Raw genomic sequence first — 26,333 nt, forward strand, 5'->3', positions numbered from 1 at the left:
AAACAGATCTAGTAATGAGCTGTCTTGCAAGTCTCTCGAGTGAAGGAATATGATGCCACTATAAACTGTAAACAAGATATGCAGTCCCTTGCATGAGATGTACGAGGCTTATGAACCTCGACCTATAGAGTTGTACAATGGATTTTTTTTTTTTTAAGCATAGCGGTGTGTTTTTGCTTATTTCAATGTCATCGAGCGGGCATGTAAAGAAGGGGAGAGAAAAAAAAGAGGAGGAGGGGTTATAACGGATAATTCATATTTCGATTTCAATACTTTTGCTAGTCACGATTCACCTGCTATTTAGAAGGATACTGGACGATGGCTAAAAGCGAGTGAAGGAGAGAAATGTTATTTTTTTTTTTGATTGTGTGTGATGAAATAGTTTTAGATAATAATAGTAGGCTAATAGAATTGTAGAAAACGGCTGTATCGTGATGCGAGGCTGAAAGCAATTTCGAAAGCAGTCTCGGGCATCTTCGCGTTCAGCCAACAAGGAAAATGCACATGGAGGGTGCAACGGTATTGTCTATGGATGTTTTTTTCTGAATAAACATACATATCAGTTTTTGCAGTCTCCAGATGGGGCCGGAGCTTTTGTTTTGGTTGGACAAGGGGTTCAGATAAATGCATGGACATCAAAATAAAAGAAAAAAAATTTACTCCACCGCTCACATGTATTGAGTCTTCCAATAACATACCTCGCGGGGGCGTACCTACATGTATGCAAAATATAGTTAATGTCTTATTTCTCGAACCTGTGGTCTGTAGATTTGCTTTTGTTGGCAACAGAAACAGAAAAAATTGCACCATGTTATTGTATGCTGATATGGGTGTACTGTAATCATAACAATTTTTCTAGTTAAAAATCTATGTCGAAAAGCAATGTTGGGTGACTTGTCTGTGTTGGGTCTTATTAACAACTTCACAGCTGTACCTGCACAACTCATCGACTACAAGGCAACAATGTTAGGAAATGTGTGCATGGCTCCGAGAATACAATTTAAAATCACTAATGTGGCATGAACCCCCTCCACTTGTGTGTATTTGAATATGCGAAAATTAGACACTTTGAATAATCGAGGAGAACAATCACAAAAACAGCTTGCACCGGTATGACGTGTTCAAACTTCAGATGATTTTTGTTAATCTACAAAAGCCAAGTGCGAACGGAGATCACTACGAAAATTGGGAAAAAAGAAAGAAGCGAGGCTATTTCGGCTAATGGCAACAATGAGGATGAATAATGGTTGTTTTGATAAAATTGACGAAGTCAATATGCCTAGCCAGTCAATATGCCTAGCCTAAAATAAAATTCAACAATTAATGTTAAACATTTGCCACTCTGAAATGGCGACGGCTATTATCATAACATCACTTGTTTTCTGACCTGTCCATATTGGCCCTCTCTCTACCCCTCCATAAATTTGATTCGAAAGGTACAATCATTCCAGTTCTTGAATAAGACTCGCATATGCCCTCAGAAAAAAAAAAACAAGAGAAGAAATAAATAAATCAAGTTATGTATATTCTTCATCCCCCAACTTTCTTCCCACAACACCGCACGAAGCCTCGAGTTTCGGATATTGTTGTTGTGCGGACAGGATAGGATAGATGAACCGTATGTTTACCGAGGACCAGACGTAATCAAATATTTTTTTTTTTTGAAAAGATAGTTGAAGAGGTTGAGACCATTGGCAGCCTCTTATGTGAATCGAAACCAAAATGCTCTTATTATCCAGCGATGAACTTCAATCTCACAATAACATTGAAATGTGTCTGGTGTGTGATCAAAGGTTTCAACCGACGAGAACCGGAAAGTAATTTCATCATAATTATTTTACCGGAAACTACATCGGTGGAATCTGTAACATAATGTATTCATGTATGTGTTTGACAATCATATATCACTTACTAGAACAATTTTCATATTGTTTTCACTACGTGAGATGATATTTTATTTATATTTACGATAAAATAGAGGTTTGGGTGTAATAACAGTTTTCATTAATTAATTTAGAGATGCATTTTTTATTTGTTGAGTTAATGATTAGGTTAATTTGTTATTTCTCGCGAAAAAAAAGAGGGAACCACAGCTGAAAGAAAATACACAACTTGTATTATTGAGGTCAAGAGTTTGTTTTTAACATCACTTTTTGCACACATAGGCTAATCACGACTCGGGATACGTTTAAAATGGAATCTGAAACATTGATTATGCGACCTGACTGGAACTCGGAATAGGACACACTGATTACAAGACGTCGATATATTACCACTTGGTAAGAAATTGTAGTGTTTCAATTCACACACACACTCACAATTTAAAACAACTAAACTGATCGCAGGCCCAACTGGTGGCTGGCATACACAACTATCCATCCACCCGTCGTCTTCTGGGGTGTGTGTCTCGATGAGTGTCAACAACCTCTATTGTGAAGTAAAATCTGTAGGGGTAACATCACTCTCCAATTACAATGTTGGCAAACTTTCCAACTTCATCGTGAACGACGACAAAGGTATCGGCTACCTGATCAAAATTATCAACATGCTGCCTCCGAGATTCTGGAACGTTGCCGAAGGAAAGGGACTCGTGAACGACATCATCAACAAGTTATTTTTCGAGATGCATTTACTTGGCTACCAATACTGCGGACCGGGTACCAAACTCGAGAAAAGATTGGAGAGAGGAGACAAGGGTGTGAATCTGTTGGACGCGGCACTGCAAAGATTACGATATTGCTTACAACATGCACACGAATTGGATGCACGTCACGAAGCAGACAAGAAATTGGAGCATGTCGCTTTCAGGAGGGTCATGAGCAAAGATGCTTCTTTGCGAGAAAAAGTTGCAGCATTGGGCACTACCATCGCCATGAACACGAAACAAAAATTTGGATGGGGAATCCTACCTAGAGTTATCTTTAACTGGCAACGAGGTGATCTTGGTCAGCACGACGAACCCTCAGCTGTTATAGAAGATATCTGAAACCGGCTTACACCAGTCACTCATAGCTCCCCCCAATTTTCTCACGATGGTGGGTTGCCACCGGCCCTATACGTAGGCCGAATAAATTCCGAGCAGAGCCGGATTCGAACCTATGGCGTCTCGCAGCGAACAATCTCAAGACGAGTGAACGCCGTAACTCGCTCAGCTACGGAGGACGACTCTCTCTCTCTCTCTCTCTACTCTTTCTCTAATTTTCATCATTATTGTTAAAATTAATTCAAGAGAAAATATATATTTTGTGTTGACATGGGAAATATGCAATAAAAAAATGCATGATCAATAGTTAAGGTCAAAATCTGAATAAACAGTGAGGGTGATACACGCAAGCTTCCAGGCATGTGATTTGCACAGAATTAAATATAAAATGAGAGATGGAAGGTTTTTGTTACTATTAGAATTTAAGTACGGAAAATATGTACAGCGAATGAATACTACGTTTGACTAATCGTGAAGATGAGTATTACAGTACGTTTTTTTATCGTTCTTATATAAACGTTGAAACGTTTAAGAACGTATAAGAACGTTTACCGAAACGTTCTTATACGTTCTTAAACGTTTCAACGTTTATATAAGAACGATAAAAAAACGTACTGTAATACTCATCTTCACGATTAGTCAAACGTAGTATTCATTCGCTGTACATATTTTCCGTACTTAAATTCTAATAGTAACAAAAACCTTCCATCTCTCATTTTATATTTAATTCTGTGCAAATCACATGCCTGGAAGCTTGCGTGTATCACCCTCACTGTTTATTCAGATTTTGACCTTAACTATTGATCATGCATTTTTTTATTGCATATTTCCCATGTCAACACAAAATATATATTTTCTCTTGAATTAATTTTAACAATAATGATGAAAATTAGAGAAAGAGTAGAGAGAGAGAGAGAGAGAGTCGTCCTCCGTAGCTGAGCGAGTTACGGCGTTCACTCGTCTTGAGATTGTTCGCTGCGAGACGCCATAGGTTCGAATCCGGCTCTGCTCGGAATTTATTCGGCCTACGTATAGGGCCGGTGGCAACCCACCATCGTGAGAAAATTGGGGGAGCTATGAGTGACTGGTGTAAGCCGGTTTCAGATATCTTCTATAACAGCTGAGGGTTCGTCGTGCTGACCAAGATCACCTCGTTGCCAGTTAAAGATAACTCTAGGTAGGATTCCCCATCCAAATTTTTGTTTCGTGTTCATGGCGATGGTAGTGCCCAATGCTGCAACTTTTTCTCGCAAAGAAGCATCTTTGCTCATGACCCTCCTGAAAGCGACATGCTCCAATTTCTTGTCTGCTTCGTGACGTGCATCCAAATTCGTGTGCATGTTGTAAGCAATATCGTAATCTTTGCATGCCGCGTCCAACAGATTCACACCCTTGTCTCCTCTCTCCAATCTTTTCTCGAGTTTGGTACCCGATCCGCAGTATTGGTAGCCAAGTAAATGCATCTCGAAAAATAACTTGTTGATGATGTCGTTCACGAGTCCCTTTCCTTCGGCAACGTTCCAGAATCTCGGAGGCAGCATGTTGATAATTTTGATCAGGTAGCCGATACCTTTGTCGTCGTTCACGATGAAGTTGGAAAGTTTGCCAACATTGTAATTGGAGAGTGATGTTACCCCTACAGATTTTACTTCACAATAGAGGTTGTTGACACTCATCGAGACACACACCCCAGAAGACGACGGGTGGATGGATAGTTGTGTATGCCAGCCACCAGTTGGGCCTGCGATCAGTTTAGTTGTTTTAAATTGTGAGTGTGTGTGTGAATTGAAACACTACAATTTCTTACCAAGTGGTAATATATCGACGTCTTGTAATCAGTGTGTCCTATTCCGAGTTCCAGTCAGGTCGCATAATCAATGTTTCAGATTCCATTTTAAACGTATCCCGAGTCGTGATTAGCCTATGTGTGCAAAAAGTGATGTTAAAACAAACTCTTGACCTCACTAATACAAGTTGTGTATTTTCTTTCAGCTGTGGTTCCCTCTTTTTTTTCGTGAGAAATAACAAATTAACCTAATCATTAACTCAACAAATAAAAAATGCATCTCTAAATTAATTAATGAAAACTGTTATTACACCCAAACCTCTATTTTATCGTAAATATAAATAAAATATCATCTCACGTAGTGAAAACAATATGAAAATTGTTCTAGTAAGTGATATATGATTGTCAAACACATACATGAATACATTATGTTACAGATTCCACCGATGTAGTTTCCGGTAAAATAATTATGATGAAATTACTTTCCGGTTCTCGTCGGTGAAACCTTTGATCACACACCAGACACATTTCAATGTTATTGTGAGATTGAAGTTCATCGCTGGATAATAAGAGCATTTTGGTTTCGATTCACATAAGAGGCTGCCAATGGTCTCAACCTCTTCAACTATCTTTTCAAAAAAAAAAAAATATTTGATTACGTCTGGTCCTCGGTAAACATACGGTTCATCTATCCTATCCTGTCGCACAACAACAATATCCGAAACTCGAGGCTTCGTGCGGTGTTGTGGGAAGAAAGTTGGGGGATGAAGAATATACATAACTTGATTTATTTATTTCTTCTCTTGTTTTTTTTTCTGAGGGCATATGCGAGTCTTATTCAAGAACTGGAATGATTGTACCTTTCGAATCAAATTTATGGAGGGGTAGAGAGAGGGCCAATATGGACAGGTCAGAAACAAGTGATGTTATGATAATAGCCGTCGCCATTTCAGAGTGGCAAATGTTTAACATTAATTGTTGAATTTTATTTTAGGCTAGGCATATTGACTTCGTCAATTTTATCAAAACAACCATTATTCATCCTCATTGTTGCCATTAGCCAAAATAGCCTCGCTTCTTTTTTTTTTCACAATTTTCGTAGTGATCTCCGTTCGCACTTGGCTTTTGTAGATTAACAAAAATCGTCTGAAGTTTGAACACGTCATACCGATGCAAGCTGTTTTTGTGATTGTTCTCCTCGATTATTCAAAGTGTGTAATTTTCGCATATTCAAATACACACAAGTGAAGAGGGTTCATGCCACATTAGTGATTTTAAATTGTATTCTCGGAGCCATGCACACATTTCCTAACATTGTTGCCTTGTAGTCGATGAGTTGTGCAGGTACAGCTGTGAAGTTGTTAATAAGACCCAACACAGACAAGTCACCCCAACATTGCTTTTCGACATAGATTTTTAACTAGAAAATTGTTATGATTACAGTACACCCATATCAGTATACAATAACATGGTGTCATTTTTTCTGTTTCTGTTGCCAACAAAAGCAAATCAACAGACCACAGGTTCGAGAAATAAGACATTAACTATATTTTGCATACATGAAGGTACGCCCCGCGAGGTGTGTTATTGGAAGACTCAATACATGTGAGCAGTGGAGTAAATTTTTTTTCTTTTATTTTTGATGTCCATGCATTTATCTGAACCCCTTGTCCAACAAAAAACAAAAGCTCCGGCCCCATCTGCAGACTGCAAAAACTGATATGTATGTTTATTCAGAAAAACCATCCATGGACAATACCGTTGCACCCTCCATGTGCATTTTCCTTGTTGGCTGAACGCGAAGATGTCCGAGACAGCTTTCGAAATTGCTTTCAGCCTCGCATCACGATACAGCCGTTTTCTACAATTCTATTAGCCTACTATTATTATCTAAAACTATTTCATCACACACAATCAAAAAAAAATAACATTTCTCTCCTTCACTCGCTTTTAGCCATCGTCCAGTGTCCTTCTAGATAGCAGGTGAATCGTGACTAGCAAAAATATTGAAATCGAAATATGAATTATCCATTATAACCCCTCCTCCACTTTTTTTCTCTCCCCTTCTTTACATGCCCGCTCGATGACATTGAAATAAGCAAAAACACACCGCTATGCTTAAAAAAAAAACATCCATTGTACAACTCTATAGGTCGAGGTTCATAAGCCTCGTACATCTCATGCGAGGGACTGCATATCTTGTTTGCAGTTTATAGTGGCATCATATTCCTTCACTCGGGAGACTTGCAAGACAGCTCATTACTAGATCTGTTTTGTCAATATGAGAATGCTTGCTATCAGTAATGAAATTTTTATGCTGTTTAACCTAACAGCTGAGGGGCCGGGGCATTCCACATTTACTTTTGCTAGTGCAATAAATATCAATGTTTTTAAGTTATGCAATAATTCTCGCATGTTCGCAAAACAGGAAATACACGTCATAGCTTCCGTGAATCGAGCGCAAGGTTAGTGGAGCACGCAAAAAATACCGTATGCCAAGAATAAAATATTCCAAATGCAGGCATCATGCACAAATAAAATAATCGGGTTGAATTTACAGTCTAAAACCACCATGTTCTGGCAGCAAGTATCAAAAACATGAGGTTAGGAGATTTTGATAGGGAGTGAGTAAAATAGTTGTTGCAAGTTACCTTTTAAACCCAGTACATGTGTAGGAATATATTGCGTATAAGCTGTCTCACTCTCTCCGTATGTGTGTCAGGTGATCGTGTCGATCGTTAGTTGTATGTCACAGCTTAACCATACTAGGTAATATTTTTACATGAGGTAAGTTGGCATACTCTGCGAGGGTATATGTTTCAAGCTTCTAGCTGTAGAAGATTAGCTTTAGCCTATTTGCAAAATATAAGTTTGGCTCGTTGAAAGCAACTCAAACAGTGTTGCCAGCTGTAGGTTAATTTTCCCCGTTATACAATTGCAAGAGGTAAGTTGCTTATACCCTATCTGGAAGATGTGTCCATGGCTTATGTCGTAGGTTAATTTAGTTTGCAATAGATCTTGTGTGTTGGCCCTTACAAGTGATATAGCTGCCTTTCTGCCTTTGAGTCACCTGTAAGGCTATATGTGAGTGGGCAAGTAAGATTAGTTTAGTTTACAATAGATCGACCTGTCATGCTATGTACTACTTTCTGCTTTTTGAGTTACCTGTAAGACTATATGTGGGTGGGTGAGTGAGGTTAGTTTAGTTCACGATAGATCACACTTTGAATTTGCTCACACTCTCTCTGTCTGTGTGTTAGGTGGTCGTGTCGATCGCTAGTTGTATGTTACAGCTTAACCCAAACTAGGTAATATTAACTGTACTTCAAAAAAATAAAAATTGTGCATATCTCATGTCAAAACTAGAAATAAAAAAATCAAACATTAAGCATTCATGCAGATTAATTAAGCCGTAAGTTCAAAATTTTGCCCCCCACACAAATCGTATTACATACATACATGTGGAAAAAACAGAAGTATGCATGTTTTTTCGCCCCCGTGGCATTATGAAAACAAATGTTGCATGCATACGGAAATAACACAGAAAAAAAAAAAAAAGCGAATAGAAGCAATTTAAAATCAGTGGAGCAAGGTTACTATTACGAGAACGTAAAAACATGTGCTTTCATTCAACTTCAAAAAATAAGAATAAATGTGTACATACAGAACACATATGCTTTCTTTTTACAGTTGTAAAATCATATAAATTGTACATGAAGTAAGTTGCGGGAAGGCTCTCTCTTTTATGTCTGTGTATATGTATGTTGTACAATTAGGTACAAGTATTGTACAATTAGGTACAAATTGTTGTACAATTATTTCCCCCAGTTCCCCAGTTGGAGTTGGGGGCACAACACTGGTACTATTTGTACCCACAGTGCTTACTCATGTATTTTGTTTAATATTTTATTTCAAATTCACTGTCAGACTAGTGTTGCCAGTTCCTGGATGTAGGTTTACCTATTCTGTTGGTTCTCACTGTCAAGCTCCCAGTATTCGTACAGCATAAAAAGCCATAACCCCCCTCAAAATATATACATTGTATACGCCAAGATGCCCAATAGCCTAGCAACACATCATGAAAAAACATGCCAAGAGGACCCAGTGGGTTTATAAGTCAGTGCTGCCAACTCCTATTTGTAGGTTAGCTTAGCCTGTGAAATATCATATTGCAGAATTTTTGTAGAGTGGGTTGGCAACACCGACGAGCCTCAAATGATGATTCGAGCCTCAAATGATGATTCGAGTCTCAAAATGATGATTCGAGCCTCAAATGATGATTCGAGCCTCAAATGATGATTCGAGTCTCAAAATAATGATTCGAGCCTCAAATGATGATTCGAGCCTCAAATGATGATTCGAGTCTCAAAATAATGATTCGAGCCTCGTCTGTGCTGCCAACTCCTATTTGTAGGTTAGCTTAGCCTGTGAAAGATCATATAGTAGAATTTTCTTCGGATGGGTTGGCAAAACCCAAGCCTCAAAGGAGGAACATCCAATAGAGTTGCCAAATGTAAAAAAGGGGACAATAAGTCCCCTCATAAAAGGCTACAGTAAGGGCCCACAGTATTGCCAACACTAGGCCCCCAGCAGTGTTGCCAGACATAAAAAATACATGGACCCCTCAGGCCCTTTGATAGGTTAGGTTAGGTTAGGTTAGGTTAGGTTGGGTTAGGTTAGGTTAGGTTGGTTAGGTTAGGTTGGTTAGGTTGGGTTAGGTTAGGTTAGGTTGGGTTAGGTTAGGTAGGTTAGGTTAGGTTAGGTTAAGTTGGGTAGGTTAGGTTGGGTTAGTTAGGTTAGGGTAGGTTAGGGTAGGTTAGGTTAGGTTAGGTTAGGTTAGGTTAGGTTGGGTAGGTTAGGTTAGGTTAGGTTGGGTTAGGTTAGGTTAGGTTAGTTAGGGTAGGTTAGGGTAGCCTCAAATGATGATTCGAGCCTCAAAAGATTATTCTGAACCGGCCAAGTGCCTCTACTCAGACTTTTGTGGAGGAAAAGAACTGTAACGTTACAAAAGTAACGAGCACAATTATACGAGAGACCTATGTTATTCTCTCCGGAACACGGCATCGGACACGGTATTGCACATCGGAACGTCTGTATGATACCAGCTATAAATAACGTTGTTGCTTTGAAAAAAGGAGTGTAACGTTTTTTCAGTAGTGACCTCAATTAAGTTACTGGTTAATTGTAACGTTACTATCACTTTCCACACACACTAAAGTTACTAGTCAATACGTGACGAACCTCTTTCTTACCCTGTAACGTTACTGGTTGCCGGCAATGGATGTAACGTTAAAGTGTCACGTGAAGACCTACTTCTTTAAAGATCAGTTATGGTTCGGTACCGTTATGCACACCTGTAACGTAATGTTCATATACCTGAGGTAACGTTTCTGTTCACGAAAAAAGTTATTCTGTTTCTGGTTGTAACGTAACGGAAACCGTAATTGAAAATACCGTTCCATTTCGTTACGTTACGACTCCCTGGTATGTATTATCATAAATGTCCATTTAACTTTGGAAAAATACTAGGTTCGTTTCTCCAAAAGTAGGCAGAAATTACTTCCCGTCTTACAAATCAGTCGTATTTAGCGACTTTTCTCTGAAGGTGGCAACTGTGTCAACACTGCGAAAGTTCCCTTGCCGTGCCAGGCGAAGACGGGCACGGTTTCTTATGGGTTAACCCCGCCCCCTGCCACTTTGTTCTCGGCTCATGGTGGAAATGTTCTTCGCGGAGACTTCTTCAACCCTCTGCACGTGTGTCAACTTGGTTAGGGCCATGGGTTAGGCCAGCTCTTGGACGGCACGGACTGTTGCCTCGCGAAGGAACGAACGAAACAGCTGGCGATGCAGTGAGGAGGTTGGGGCCGTCGTCACGTCAGCTTGACCGATTGCAAGATTCGAATCTCCTTGTCTGTAAACTATCAATGTATTCATTTAACAATACTTGGCGAGGTATGTGTTTCTTCTGAGGGTAGTGCCATGACACGGCGGCTCTACCCCTTGAGCCGCCGCTGCTTACTCTAGCCCCGAGTGCTCGAAATGAAAATTTCTTAGCTCGGGGGAGATAACTTGCCCAGTTAGGGGATGCTTAACAGCAATGGGTTTTCAAAACTGTGGGGCAAGGATAGTTTAGGATGAAGAGCCCATGGTGGGGAGGGAGTGCAAGAAGTGCCCAAAAGTAGGACAGCTCTTTGGCCCCCTAATCGCCGTCACTGCTTGTAGTGGGTGGGGGTTGCCTATGCAAATTATCCTAGTGGGGGTATGTTTATGGAATTATTTTACTGGAGGTATAGCATCACGCCGCGTTCCTCCATTTTGAGCACTGCTCCCCCCCCCCCCCGAGAAAAATCTGCAGGCGCCCTTGAGTATAGTATTCTCTATAATTTAATTTTAAGTAAGGGGGCTCAAATATTTTAATTGCCGTGGGCGTCACAGAAAACTGCGCTACGCCACTGGTGCTTAGCTTAAAGGATCGCCATGATGATTGTTTTTCTTTTACCTCGGTACATGGAGAAAGAATAAAGAAACATGTCGTGAGGGCATATGGGCTGATGTGGAGGTATAGAGCTCCACTCCATATATTCTTGATCTCGGCCATAGTTAGGATGATGTGATCAGCAATCAGCATCACGACCGGCAAACTTTACCCTCCAGGGTTGCCCATTTATACGAGGTTGAGTGCATGGTGGAATTACAAACAGGTGGATGCACGCGAATGGCTCTCAGCCATACGTCACAGCTATGACGCCGGAAGGGAGAGTTTTCAGCATCGGCTTGCATCCACCTCTAGACTTTCCACCATGGGTTGAGTGGACTTCAAAGCAGGGGTGGCCATCCCCCTTCCCCATTTTTTTTTAGAAATTTACCTAGGTACAGTAACGGATTTTAATTTGAATGCAATAACCTGTCAAGTGGTCGACAGTTATATCTTAAAATGTAAATTTTATTATTATTATTGTTATTATTATTATTATTATTATTTAGGGGGCTGGAATTGTAAAAGTAGACATTACATAGCTGCAATCTGGGAGGAGACAGTATATATTATACAATATTTTCTAAATATCAATTCTTACCTTCGTTTTAAAAGTTGTTCAAAAGAGAAAAATGCTAATTGGAGGTGGTTTTAAGGAGAGACTGCTTTTATCATTTGCCTTTTCCCTAGTTTTTTACTGCTATTTGAAAAAATTGATTTTCTCAAAATTTCAGAAGCAGCTGCAGCACCATCAGCTTCCCCTTCCCTCCCCACCCTGCGTACGCCAGGGGGGGCACACCAAATATTCGTACTGCAGTTGTAGGGTTATTTAAAATGCGTCATTATGTAGCATATTTATTTTATTTTATTACAGCACAGGGAATAGACAACAGGGGTTTATCCAGGATTTTTCCCTTGGGGGGTGTTGGAAAATTTTGGCGGGGTGTAAGTTTGGGCAAGTTAGGTGCATATTTTGGACCGTTTTAAAAATGTTCGCCCTAATTCAATTTGTTCATGGATGTTTCTAGAGATTAACCCCCCTCCCTTCCCTTCATGTAACATTTCAGAAGAAAAAAAATGTCAAATACAGGAAAAGATGGAAAATAGATTAATGTTGACATTGCAGTTTAACGTTTTGAGTATTGCTTTACTTCCGATAATGTTCAGTACTAGATTTAATCAATCGTTAGACAAAACACAAGGGATGACATTAAAAAACACAAAATTTTAACATATTATTACCAGGAATCATTTCATGCAATTCTTAAGCTAGTTATAAAGAAATTAGGAACACTTCCGCAATATTTTTACTGTATTTGTATCGTTCTTGCCGTAGGTGTAACTCGGAGTTCAACCTGGGGGTGCCTAATTGAAATATCAGTGAGAATGCATTGCATGGGTGTGCGCGCACTTGCCTGTCTGAAGTTGTAGTAATAAATACAGATATAATATGACTTAAATAAATTATGACACTGCCAGCAAAGCGAGCAAGAACATTTTTAGAACTATTTCTTTGCAAACTGGTTATGCATACTATTAGTTAAACATAGCGACAGTATCCCATGATATTTACTCTTTGCAATCTTGCTTTGCTCGTTCGTTGAAGACTTCAATATGAAATTCCTTGACCGATTTCGTTCAAAAGCAATATCAAGTACCTATCAAACGTGCATCCCAACTTCCCACTATATTCATGGCCATGCTCTTCTAGTTTCATTACTTTATTTCAGTTTGTGAATCATCGTTTAAACAGAGATTTGAAAACACCAGCAGAATTTGGAACTCACTCGCTACATAGAACCATAGAATAGTTAGAACTATTAAAATTATGCATGCATATTTTCTAACTGTTAGAACAGGAGGGGGCAGGGGGCATGTGGTGAGGTAAAGAGGACGCCGAACGAGCAAAGCAAGATTGTAAAGAATAAACATCATGGGATACTGTCGCTATGTTTAATTAATAATATGCATATGAATTATACCCTTACAAAACTTTGGAAAATACGCTTGGCGCTTTTGAGAGTTTATCTTTCACATACTAAATGAGAGACTCTAGGGAATTAGGAGTCACGTGCCTCTTTGCCTTAAAAGAAAACGAAATAACATGTGCAAATAAACGCATGGCATGTTAACTGCAAAAGGAAAGCAAGGAATTTTCACTTCTAAATTGGGGCAATGCTTTGTTTTCAATTATTTGAAAATTGAATAGCATTTATTTCACTATCCAACACAAAGAGCACAATGGACCAAACAAATTTTCTCCCTCCACGTTTTCCAGCAGGCAGTGGCAAGCGTCGTCGTGCCCTCACTGGTGCGCCTATGGTCAGATATAAATTTGGGACTTAATGTAAATTAAATTTATTTTATGTTTAATTCCTTACACAGTCAGGCCCGTAGCCAGGAATTCTTTGTAGGGGGGGGAGGGCAAAGTCAATCCTAGAGGGGCAAATTTTTAATATATTGTGTCGCATTGGCAGATATAGCAGGGTTCACAGAGGCACTTGACATCTCCCCCAAAAGAGATAAGTAACAGAAAAAGGATGATATCTTGAAACTGCAACGGACAAAAAGAACTTCGAGCAACATCAAATGGCATTTTTCGATAATGACCTTTGCAGATTGCCAAAGAATATAAAGTTTAACATAAATAGGCTAATAAGGACTGTATCTACTTGATATTTACAGGTTGATAATGTTAATAGACGATTAATGGGCCTCTCTGCAGAACTGATTAAGGGAGCCCTTTATAAATCATGCTTCATAATGATTCCCTCTAGTTTCCCGTATGCAAGATTTTTCCGCACAAAGGAATCTCACGAGAATCCAATAACACCATTGTGTTGTGTTATGCAAGAAAAATTAAATTAATTAAATAATAATGGTTACATATTATCTACACTTTGATGAATTGTGTAAAAATTTGTAATACATTATTTTTTGTACTTGCTAAAACATGGGTCCCTTAGTCCACGATATTTCCTTCAAAGGGGAGACTCTTGCATCACTACTGATAATGTTTGCCTACTGGTTACGTTAACCATTTTGCAAAATATTGTGTGAATTGTATTATATTATAGTTGAAATACATGTTTTGACACCTGACAAACAAATAGGAATACCTTGATTGATCAATGACTTCTTGGATTACAGTGTCATCATTAATATTTCATATTAAGTTTCATAGAAAGAAATTGTTTTAATAGGGTGCAAATAATTTTACGGGGCGCCATGGCATTCTCTTTAACATTTTTTTTTCATATAGATCGTTTGGCTCCCAGAGCCGACTCCCAGCGGCCCATAGCTATAGCTCTGAACTTGGACTATAAGAATAGAAAATATTGCGAGCGAAGCGAGCAAGAACATTTTACGAAATGTATTTTTATTTGTATAAAATTTGAAATCGAGAGGGGGACAATTGCCCCTTGCAAGTGCCCTTGGCCGTCTCGAAGAAAAATGCAAGGTACTCGTAAAAACTAATTCCATCATGAGTATCCAATTGTTCTGCTATTCTTAGATTCTCCTAGTCTTGTTTTTTTTACTTCAATGTTTGCTTCCCCTAGAATCGACTCCCGTCGAAAGTCGGGAGGGTGGGTGGAGGACAATGCCCCCTGCCGCCCTGTGGTTGCGGCACTATGAGTGTCTCTTCATCAATTTCACGTCATCATTCATTGTTGCGATTAGCTATAAGTGGCAGAAAAGCAACGCTAAGTAACAAGTATCAAATATCCACTCCCTCTCTCTACCACATGAATCACTATTACCAAAAAGGGAAATTCCATTCCCCCCCCCAATCCTGATACATTATACTGAATACCACACACCTTCATAAATCACAAAATCAATAAGTGTATTTGTTATGTTGCTAGAGTAATTTTAAGGATTAGTGAGAATTCCAAGTGTTCTGTATTTTTCACAGGGGGGCTGACCCCCTCTAGCTACGGGCCTACTTACACTTCTTGAATAAAATTAAACATGTCATTATGTCAGGGAACCGACTAGATACAAAGAGAAAGACAATTTTTACTAAAGCTATAACTTTGCAAACTGACAATAACTTTAATTTAATAGGGTGCCAGTAATTTCACAGGGCATCACGACGTTAACGCTTTTCAATTTTTATGTTTTGCTTGATCGGCACCCCATTTGCACTTAGCGCCCAGGCAAGCACCATACGTGGACCCTCCCCCTTTTACAACTCTCTTTCTAATAGTATATAATTTATTTTACAAAGGTAAGAACTCTTGGAGCCACAAAAATGGTCATCAACTATAGACGTGAATGAATCACGTACGTTCTTCATGAAGTACTTGCCATTTTATATCGAATACTCGGTCAGTAAATTTTATATTGGTACTTTATGAATATCGGTTGGAAGAAATTATACCTACATATAGTGTCACTGATTTTCTGCTCACCACTTTCGGTTTCTTTCTGTCTGGTTTTTCATTTTCTCTATCTTCTTCAGACAGATTTGCAGTAAAGTTTCAGACATTGTTATACACTAAACGGAACGACAACACACGAACGGAGATGCTACACTGAGACTGACCTAAGGCCAAGGGCATTTGACTGTTCTTTTCTCTACCACTCCAAAATCACTCATCTCGCCAAGTTACAGAAAATAGTGTTGCTAACCATAGTAACAGAATTCACTACAAGGAGTCAAACCTGTATCTTTGAATTTCTTCCCTTACTTTTATCGTACATTTTTCACATGTAGGAATCGAAAGTAAAATGCAACAAAATGTAAATTTCATTGTCTCAGGGGTTGAATAATTGAATTTACGACTCTCTAAGGTATTTAAGAAATATATAAGGTATTCAAACGCTGAACTGTCAACACTGTGCGCGGAATGTGCTCCCTGGAAGGAGGGCGAGAGGTCAGTTTGACAATTTCCAGAGTGTTCCTTCCAAAGCCTTGTCAAGGAAGCTGGTGTTTCCAGGAAATCGTCATGCTGCACATTCCACCCTCCTTCCTTGACACTTTGATTTTAGTTGAACGAAAGGTCCATTGGACTACGCTTCTTCAGCTACAAATGATTCCTTTCTGTTAATGTTGAAGTATTGTCATTCTATTGTTGATATAAACATCTATATTTACACCCCCCCTGTAGGGGGGTGTTCCTCTTTTCTGCTTGGGGGGATGTTCACCAAAATTTGGGAGGGTGTTGGGGGTGTTAAGGGTGTGTGGATAAATCACTGATAGACAATATAGTAGTATTTCTAATAGAACAACATGAACATCGTTAGAATGTTGCACCTGCAGGAAGAAATCACACGGACTAAGCCCTGTGAAAATGCTGGATGGGGAATAAATTGGAAGCAAAATCCGTGCAACTTTACCATTGCGGCGCTCCATTAGCTTTAGCTGTTGAGAAGCACTTTTTGGGCTGTTGGCAAAGTTAGCTATTCGCATTATGAACTGCGGCACAATGTCCTTAAAAGTTTACTAAAATATTCAAACAACCCTCCTATACACACACTAAGGATTCTATTTTTAAAACTGATGAAATTAATGAACACCAAGAATATTGATCGTGTTTGGTAATGCAGCAGGCGACCTTCGTGGCGGAGTGGTTAGCACAGGGGTCACGGCTGCGTATAGGTGTTCTTTGTGAGTATCAACTTCATCATATCATGACTAATTCTCATAGTCGCGATCAGCCAAAAGTGGAAGAAAAGCGACGCTAAATAACAAAACTCAAATCAAATCAAATCTTAATGCAGCTGTATAGTGTAATCCTTCACAATCATCTTATCAAGATGTGAAACACGGATAATTGCCATCAAACGAGCAGAAGCATTTTTATACCTATTTCTTTGCAAATTTACAACAATAATATTTTAACTTAATTTGGCGTCAATACTTTCACAGGATGCCGTGGTATTTAATCTTTCTCAATTTTTTCTCCATTTGCAAATGGGCGTCGACAACGAAACGGATGCCTCACTAAGAAACGAGGGTGGAAAAGTGGTACAACATTAAGTAAATGGTAAGAAAAGAAAAAACCCTCCAATAACTATTTCGCATATAATATTATACAGGTTTTCAGGAAAGATCACTTCCAGCGCTCTATCCCCCCTTCCTTCAATCCGCCCTAGTACACCGCGAGCAGCATTGCTAGCGAAGCGAGTAAGAACATTTTTAGGGTATTTATTACAAAACTGGCAATAATACAATTTAATAAGGAGGGGGCCTCATTCGAACCCATTGTAAGCATTATGTTTACTTATTTATTATTTTTATCGTTATTATTATTCATTCATATCATCGGTTAAACAGTCAAAACCCATCCTCATCAACCTATCGGCTGAAATGCAATAGAAATGAAATAAAATGTTGATCGCGAAAGGAGATAAACAGATACTCTCGTACCCTGAGAATTATGTGAAACTTGGAAATTGTTCACATATTTTCCCTCCCGACATAGTGACGACGCCAAAAGGGGGTTCACGCAAGATGCAATCCTCAGTCGGTCAGTCCATTCTGCTCTCCTCGCCTCTGTAGTCGCTAGACGGAAAGAAATTGCTAGTGTGACTTTAAGCTCGCATAAATATTTTATATGTGATAGTTTACGCGTATATTAAATATGATCTTCCACCACGACATATTCTTGCCCTCGTCTCTGATTCCTGTATCAGCAATAATTTTTTAGGTCTTTTTTTTTTTTGCAACGCAACACAGTGATCTATCTACGCGACGGCTAAATGCTAGTAAGCTAAACATTCCAGAAAAAAAAAATTGACTATTGCCAACACTGAAAACGCTGCCGAAATCTTTGATACCCTCGATGCTTACGGTGTCGCAAAAGTTCCGCTCAGCGAAATATCCGCTCAATGAAATATCCACTCACACTTCCAAGAACCATTAATGACCCTCCCCCACCCTAAAAAAAAAAATAATCAAATATTCGATTTAATATTTGATTCCCAATCCACTTTTTCCAGGCTGTGGACTGGCTAAATAATTGAAATATCTTTCAACCATTTAGGCGTGTTTAAAATCTAATGTTGCCAGTTTTCTCGTACTTCTTTACTGTGTTCTCGATTCTTGCATCCAGCTTTTGGTATGCAGTTTTCCTTCTGCTTCCCTCAAAATTTAACTGTGATCTCATGTACGTACACGAAGCCTGAATTTTCCGCTTCTTTCTTCAAGCAAGGAACCACGTCTCTGATCCTGGGATTTGGTCGTCCAAGTAGGTTGTTTAGGCGATTATTCCATCCTTCAACAGCATTCGTAGGTCTTTGCCGTCTCTTGTAGCCAGGCCCGGATTTCCCAATGAGCCTCATGGGCCCCGGCCTAGAGCGGCACTTTGATAGGGGCGGTACGATTGTTTTAAATTTATCTAATTCTGAGATTGCTTCTTTTTTTCTCCGGATACACGAATGGAATGACTTAATGTAGTTGTATTGTAAATATTAGTTATCGAAGAATATTTCTTAAGAGAGATAGGCTGGCAGGGCTCGGAACTAGTTTACTAATTTGTTGTTTTAATTACAGACGTTGTTCTTTCGAATGTGCAGTATTGTATTGTACTGAGCCGGGTCGGAGATTGCGGCAAGAACGTGGAGCCAGCCGCTTGCTTTTGAAAGACAACATCGGCTTGGCTTCGTTCCAATAAAGTAAAACTAAGAGTCTGCTCTGAAAAACGAGGTAAATGTTAAAATGTAATTCATATAATTTATGTCTAATCGCTTTGTTACATTCTTTGTATGTAACTATCATTTAATTAATACTGCATGACGTTAATAGTAAAAGTAGTAATACAGAAAATAATCATTTTTTCATTCTTGATAAACGGTATGTGGGCGGCAGAGCTTGTTTGGCCTAGGGGCGGCAAAGAGTTAAATCCGGCCCTGCTTGTAGTCTGGAGGGGAGTATTTTTGTGTATATATATCGTCCTGTTGTGTACCTTGTTACATTTGTACTTGCTACAGAGTCTGAAGAAGACCTTGCTAGAAGGTTGAAACGTTACGTTAGGTTTATGTTTTATAATAAAATAAATTTCTGCCTTGGTCAGGATATTGAGTTTTTCATATCATGGAAACAAGATATAATGGTGTTATGCTTGTATCACATCCAAACTTCGACAGGAATTTCTCTTGACAAAATTATCAAAAAAGTCGATAACTTTGCGTGGACGGGAGCCTCTGATAGGATCTCTAACCAAGCATCAATTATATCTTCAGGTTTCAGGAATGCTAACGATGGACATATTTGAATATGATGACGAATTTTCTCGTCATCAAGCCAAGCTCGTGTAGTTCGCCACAGACATTTCTTCATATGGAAGTAACAGCCATTCAGTTCGACGGAAGGAAACACTTCTTTGAGGGCTGAAATTGCCGCAGCTTCAAATCTACATTAACTATCTTAGGTTTTCATCCTGGCACAGCTTCTAAGATGTCCTGAAATAGTCTTACCACAGACAAAGGTACCTTTGTATGTGGTCTTACATAAGTATCCTTCTTTTTGTTCGGCAACAAAGCGAGGCTTGCCCTTAGTAGTTGTAAGATTCTCCATAGTGCACCAAACAAAAGTCACACCTGAAATGAAATAAATAGTTGGTGGCGAAGAGGTGTATTGCTCTCAGTGGTAAGTCATACACAGGTGCGCTTCTTTCCTCCAGGAAGCTGAGCGCAAATTTCGCAACATTCCATTTGAGCGAAATTTTCACAGATGCAAAAGTGGCGAAAAATGGGTTGGCAACTGCCCCCTAATCGCCGCCATTGGCTGGATTTTACTTACAGATATTGGCCGATACTTTTCTTACGTTTTGAGAGTTGGCGGGTTCATAAAAATACCTCGCAACAATTTCGCAGAGTCTAATTTCCTTGGGTGTTCAGCAAAATTTAAGTTTCCATTGATTTTGTACCAATATTGAGTGAGAAAACAATATTTTGTGATTACTTAACACATATATTTATATACTGGTACAATTTTTTAACAGTTCTTTTGTTGCAGGTTCAAACGGTGACGAAGAATATGTGCATATACAGCTAAATGTGTATAATTCCCCTATAAATCGAATCGCTACTTTTAGAATAGGTCTAAGAGGTGAGAAAATTTTTATAAACAGGAGGACGTTCAACATCTAAAGAACCCTTAAGCTTCATTTCTGTTTGTAAGTTAGTTCCTCATTCGAGTACCGATAATATTAGTGTTAGCAATGTTCTCTCATTCGTGTCATAATTATACAGTGCCTTTCAAGGCCGAGCGGCGGCTATCGCGCCGGGAAGTAGGAATGCGTCTGCCGGCAAACTGGATGCAACATCCGCGTAACTGGAACCGCTAGCTATGTAATTAAATAAGATCGTACAATTGCATTGACTAAAATTAAAATTAACACATACCGTGTTACAAAATGTGTTTGAAATGATGTCCTCCTGCATCCACATATTTATAGGAAATTTTCACTAACACGTATCAGTTCCTCTTCCGAAATTGCTTCAAATTATTTCTTCATATTTTCTTTCAATTCTTCTAATATATGGCTTCCGGTATAAAAGCTTGGTAGCTCGCCACGATGACGTTCAACATATGTCTGTTTCTTGTGCAAGGCGCCGGAGAGGTTTTTGAGGAGTATGTTTCAATCCTGTTCCAACGTCATCTACACTCAGAAAACTAAATGCATCATATCGGTTGATGCACCAGAATGCATCGATTGATGCACTAAAGTGTGTTTTATGGCTTCTTCAGAGAATCAGATTCACATTTGATGCATTTGGGTACATTTTTGTATGTCGTGAAAGAAACACCAAAGTGCATCGTTTGATTCAAGTGAGGATTCCTTTCAGTCGAGATGCACTTCAATGCATCAGTTAATGCGTTTTCATGCACCTTCCTGCATCTTTTTTGATTATGCAGTTAATCGTTTCGTCTAAGCTACATAAACACTGTAGCTCAGACCAAACGTTTGTGCATTATCCAAAAAGATGTAGGAAGGTGCATCAAGGAACATCAACTGATGCATTGAAGTGCATCTCGATTGAAATTAATCCTCACTTGAATCAAACGATGCACTTTGGTGTTTCTTCCACGACATACAAAAATGCACCGAAATGCATCAAATTTGAATCTGATTCTCTGAAGAAGCCATAAAACACACTTTAGTGCATCAATCGATATGATGCATTTAGTTTTCTGTGTGTAGTTTATCCTCAGTAAGCTCATGCCGTTTTACCTTAACAAGAGCAGACCCTATTTTCCTAAATTTGTTCTTAAGTTTCTGTGTGAAACAGGAACATCTGGGAATTCTGCTGAAAAAGGCATTCTAACTTCGCTACAATAATTCGTAATGACGTAAGAGTCGTATATTTAAATTCTTTGTTTCAAATTGTACGTGTAGCGTGGCATTATTAGACTGCAGAAAAAAACAACTGGTAATACGTAAACTAAAACAAAACAATCTAAAACAGTTGTTAACAATTTAACACTTCACAAACACGTGCAAACTGGACAACAGCTGTCTGGATACTGAAGCACTGACGTGTCCAATGCCAAGGTCAGCGTACAGTTGTGGGTTTAAATGCCGGCAGATGTGCTCTTACTTCCCGATGCGCTAGCCGTCGCCCAACGGCCACCTCGGCCGTGAAAGGCACTGTATACGTATATCCTTATCGCTAAAAATTCCGAGAGAGAGAAATACGACGTTAACAAACTACGAATTAGAAATATTAAAATTGAGCTCCACACACAGGTAGTCTGGCATAAGATTGCTGCCTTGTAACCAAGTGATCCCGAGTTTGATCCCTGGTGGGGGTACATTTTATTAAGTAGCTCGAATTCCACGATAAAATACTGCCATTTGTGCAAAAGTCAGCATGCTTGGGCAATTTAATGCTCTTCGGAGTCTTAGGAGTACGCCTACATTGCCCAAGCGTGCTGATTTTTGCATCGTATTGCAGTATTTAGTTTGGTTAGATTTATATTAACCTCATTTCTGAGGTTAGAAAATATTTTCTGCACTGTCATAGTAGCCCATTTTGATTCCAGCATGTGAAAGCAGAAGAGCTACATGTGAAGATGATAATAAAATGATTTATTAATTTCTAAATTAAAGGATACTTTACTAAGGACAGTGATGTGTGATGTGAATTTGGCCGTTTCAATTCAGAAAGTTCCGAATTTATGAACGGAAAGCTACAATCTTCCGCCGCTCACAACTGTTGTGATATGGAAGAGTTGAGTTGAGTTGGTGTTTTAAGTCCACTTTATGCACAGTAAGGCTAATCGGGACTGGACCTACAGCTTAAAGTGGAATCCGAACCACTTGTGCCTCCACCGGGTATCGAACCCGGGACCCCTTGATTACAAGGCGTTGACGCTACCACTGCGGCATGGGGGAGGCCCCGTGATATGGAAGAGAATGAGAAATAAGAACCATTCAGGAACTGCTTGCAATGGTTGAAACGTTCAAAATTGCCTTTAACAACCTTTATAAACTTTGTGTTATTCATCAACAGTTAAATGCAGAGGAGGCGATTGAGTTCCAAAACTTGGGGGAATGGGGGGGGGGGGGCAAGAACAATTTACTTAGGTAATAAATTAATAATAATAAATTTTCTTTATTCAGCGGGCGAGGTTCAGCCAAGGGCTGCTCTGCCACCTAACCCTTGTCAATATGAGAATACATATGAGATGATTATAAACTTATGGAGCAGTAAGCTAAACGTAAAATAATAATAATAATAATAATAAAAATAAAAAATGAAGAAAGAAAAAAATACATAGGAATTAGTTGCAAAAAAAAAGTGTAACTAGGAATAAAAAAGACAATAGTAATAATAATACAATAATACAATTCCTTATAGTGAGTGACTTGATACCTTCAGTATGTGCCCCGACTCTGCCATTGTTCCATTAACAGCAGATCTTTTATTTTACCTTTAAAATATAATGGGTTTTTTACACTAGCGATATTTGCAGGCAATGCATTCCATGCTTTGGGAGCCGAAAAGGAGAAAGAGGATTTGTAGGCCGTGGTAGAGTGATGGGGTAAATCGAAGTTGTTCCGCTTACGGGTAACATACTGATGGATTTCCCTACGGGAATGCATCTTCTCAAACAGGTACTGCGGTTTACCTTCTGTCAGTATGCGGCGTATAAAACAGAGATAGTGCAACTTCCTTCTCTTTGCCATGGTAAGAACCTGATTATTATTTAAGAATGGAAGAATATGATCGGATCTTTTTGCTTGAAAAATGTATCGGGAGCAGGCATTTTGCACCATTTGTATTTTTTTACTGAGCTTTTGCGAGAGTTGAGGGCCGTAAACATTATCACAATAGTCGAACAATGGGTAGATTAATGCTTGGATGAGTCTTAGCTTGCATTCCGCAGGGAGGAAGTCACGGAAACGATTCAGATTCCTAAGTGTTCCATAAGCTTTCCTACATTGCGTCTTTACATGTTCTGTCCAATCAAAAATTTCGTCAAAAATCAGACCAAGATTTCTGGCAGTGTTATTCCTGGTAATGGGCAAATTGTTTATTTTGAGCTCGAACTTAATATTTTTAATTAACGACCTTGAATAATTAGAACCAATGATCATGAAAGTGGATTTTTCTGGATTTATTTTAAGACCGTTAGATACACACCAGTTACTGACGCTGTTCAAGTCAGAATTTAGTGACTGAAGCTTATGTTCCAACGAAGCATAGTGATCTGAGAAATATAACTGGGTATCGTCTGCGTAAAAATGTGGAGTGAAGAATTTTATAACTTGCTGCAAATCTGCAGTGTAAAGGGTGAAGAGGAGGGGGCCTAATATCGATCCTTGCGGCACGCCTGCTTTCAGCGTTATAGGTTGAGACACGTGAGATGGTGAATTATGTAATACGACCCTTTGACGTCTGTTAAATAGATATGTTTGAAACCAGTTTAATGTTGAAGGAGAAAACTTGTAATATTTAAGTTTGGCTAATAATAAGTCATGCTGCACAGTGTCAAAAGCCTTAATGAGATCCAGAAGTACTAAAACAGTGACTTGCTGTTTATCAATGGCATAGAGAATATCATCCACAACTTTAGCAAGAGCAGTGGCTGTGCTGTGTTTCTCACGAAATCCGGATTGCAGCGCGGGCAGTAAATTATTCGTGTTAACGTAGTTTAACGTCTGCGAATGCACTATTTTTTCGAGTACTTTAGATAGCACAGGCAAAAGACTGATAGGCCTAAAGTCATTGTAAGAAGTGGCGATCTGCTTTTTCTGAAGTGGCAGGATTCGTGCTTCTTTCCACATTTCAGGAAAGACGCCACTGGAAAGAGAGGAGTTAATGACGTGCGTTAGCGGAGATAAAACATAAGGCAAAGAAAGTTTGAGCATTTTAGTGCTGATACCATCTACTCCAAAACTATTTGAGCGTATGCTATAAATAGTTCTATGTACATCTTTTTCAGTTACCTCAGTAAAGTTAAAATACTGTTCAGCGGTGGAACAGGTTTTGTTCTCGAAATGCTTTATTTGCTGATCCTTAAGTGGAGGAGGAATTTCAGATTCATTGCAAATTTTACCAAAATGGTCATTAACAGCATCTAAATCTTCAGTGGTACTTATGAGAGAGAATGTATTATCCTGAGACTTTTTATTGTTAACAATACCCAATTGTTTCAACTCATTCCATGTTTCTCTCCGGTTTAAATTTTTCCCGCCAAATTTGAAGGTAAGATAACATTTCTTTTCTTGTCTTATAACAGTTGTTGTAAAGTTCCGGAGTTCTTTATATTGTTGCCAGTCGCTTGGATTGTTCGAACGTTTGAACTTTCGTAGCGCGTTATCTCTGATTCTCATCAACAATTTAACATTACTGGTGATCCACGGTGCATTTTTCTTATTGTGCTTTACGATTTTTAGAGGTGCGTGCGTGTCAAAAACATTTTGTATATTTGAGGTCAAAAACTCCACTTTATTATTAACATCATCAAGTGAGTAAAGCTTTGACCAATCTACATCAGTTATATCTTTTGCAAAAATTTCTTCGTTGAAGGTATTAAAATTTCTACAATAAACGTAACTCGCTTGAGGTTCCGGTTTCTGCAACAAGAAATCAGCGTACGCAACGCAGTGATCTGATTTACCGATTGGGACAGTGACGTCAGTTTTAAACAGTAATTCTGTATTGTCGACGGCTATGATGTCAAGGAGCGTTTTACTTTTTTCGGTGATACGGGTTGGTTTATTAACTATTTGCGTTAGACCAAATGAATCAAAAATCGATCTTAAAAACCGTGTTTCTGGTTTATTCGGGGTGAGATAATCGCAGTTTACATCTCCTAACAGGAAGAGATTATCAACTAGTGGATATATTTCGGATATTAATTCTTCGATCAATGTAAGTTTTGTGTATGGGACATTGGGCGGTCTGTATATGGAACATACACCAAACTGTTTATTCATGTACTTCAGAATCAAAGTTAATGTTTCGATGCCTTCAGTATTTACTTTCGTCTCTATTGTTCGAACAGTTAAGTTAGATTTATGAAAAACTACAATTCCGCCACAGTTTTTCTTGGTTCTATTTTTTGTTAGCGTTTCATAACCCTGTATACTAATTAGAGATAGTGGTGTTCCGTCCTTTATCCAGCTTTCTGTAATGACTATCAAATCGAAGTCTCCCTCTTTTACAACAAGCCGCAGTTCGTCCATTTTCGGAACTAGCGATCTGACATTCGCGAGAGCGACACGGAAAAATGAGTCATTGCTTGGCCCTCCCCTTCCCAGCAGCTGGTGATTACCCGGGGGGTTAACGGGAACCGTCCTCGCATTTGAGCCCTTGCAAGGAATGCAGTGGAAATCTTTGGATGTTTTCAGGCTTACCAACTATTGAATACTTGCTATTAAAGAGTAAAGGCTTACCTTGTCTCGTGGAACAAATGACAGGTCGGGCAGGTTGATATTTGAACACTGAGGTAACACGATTACACACATTTTCTTCATTACGTCACTCTTAATAAGACAAGGAAAAAATATATATATATATATAAAAAAAAAATAATAATGTTGAATATATATGCGAAAAAAAAAATAAAAAAAAAATGAAGCAAATAAAAGGAGCACACAATCACATACACTATTGTTGCTAAATCA

This window comes from Lepisma saccharinum, unplaced genomic scaffold, assembly GCF_977018435.1.
Source record: "Lepisma saccharinum unplaced genomic scaffold, izLepSacc3.1 HAP1_SCAFFOLD_127, whole genome shotgun sequence".
Classification (NCBI taxonomy): domain Eukaryota; kingdom Metazoa; phylum Arthropoda; class Insecta; order Zygentoma; family Lepismatidae; genus Lepisma; species Lepisma saccharinum.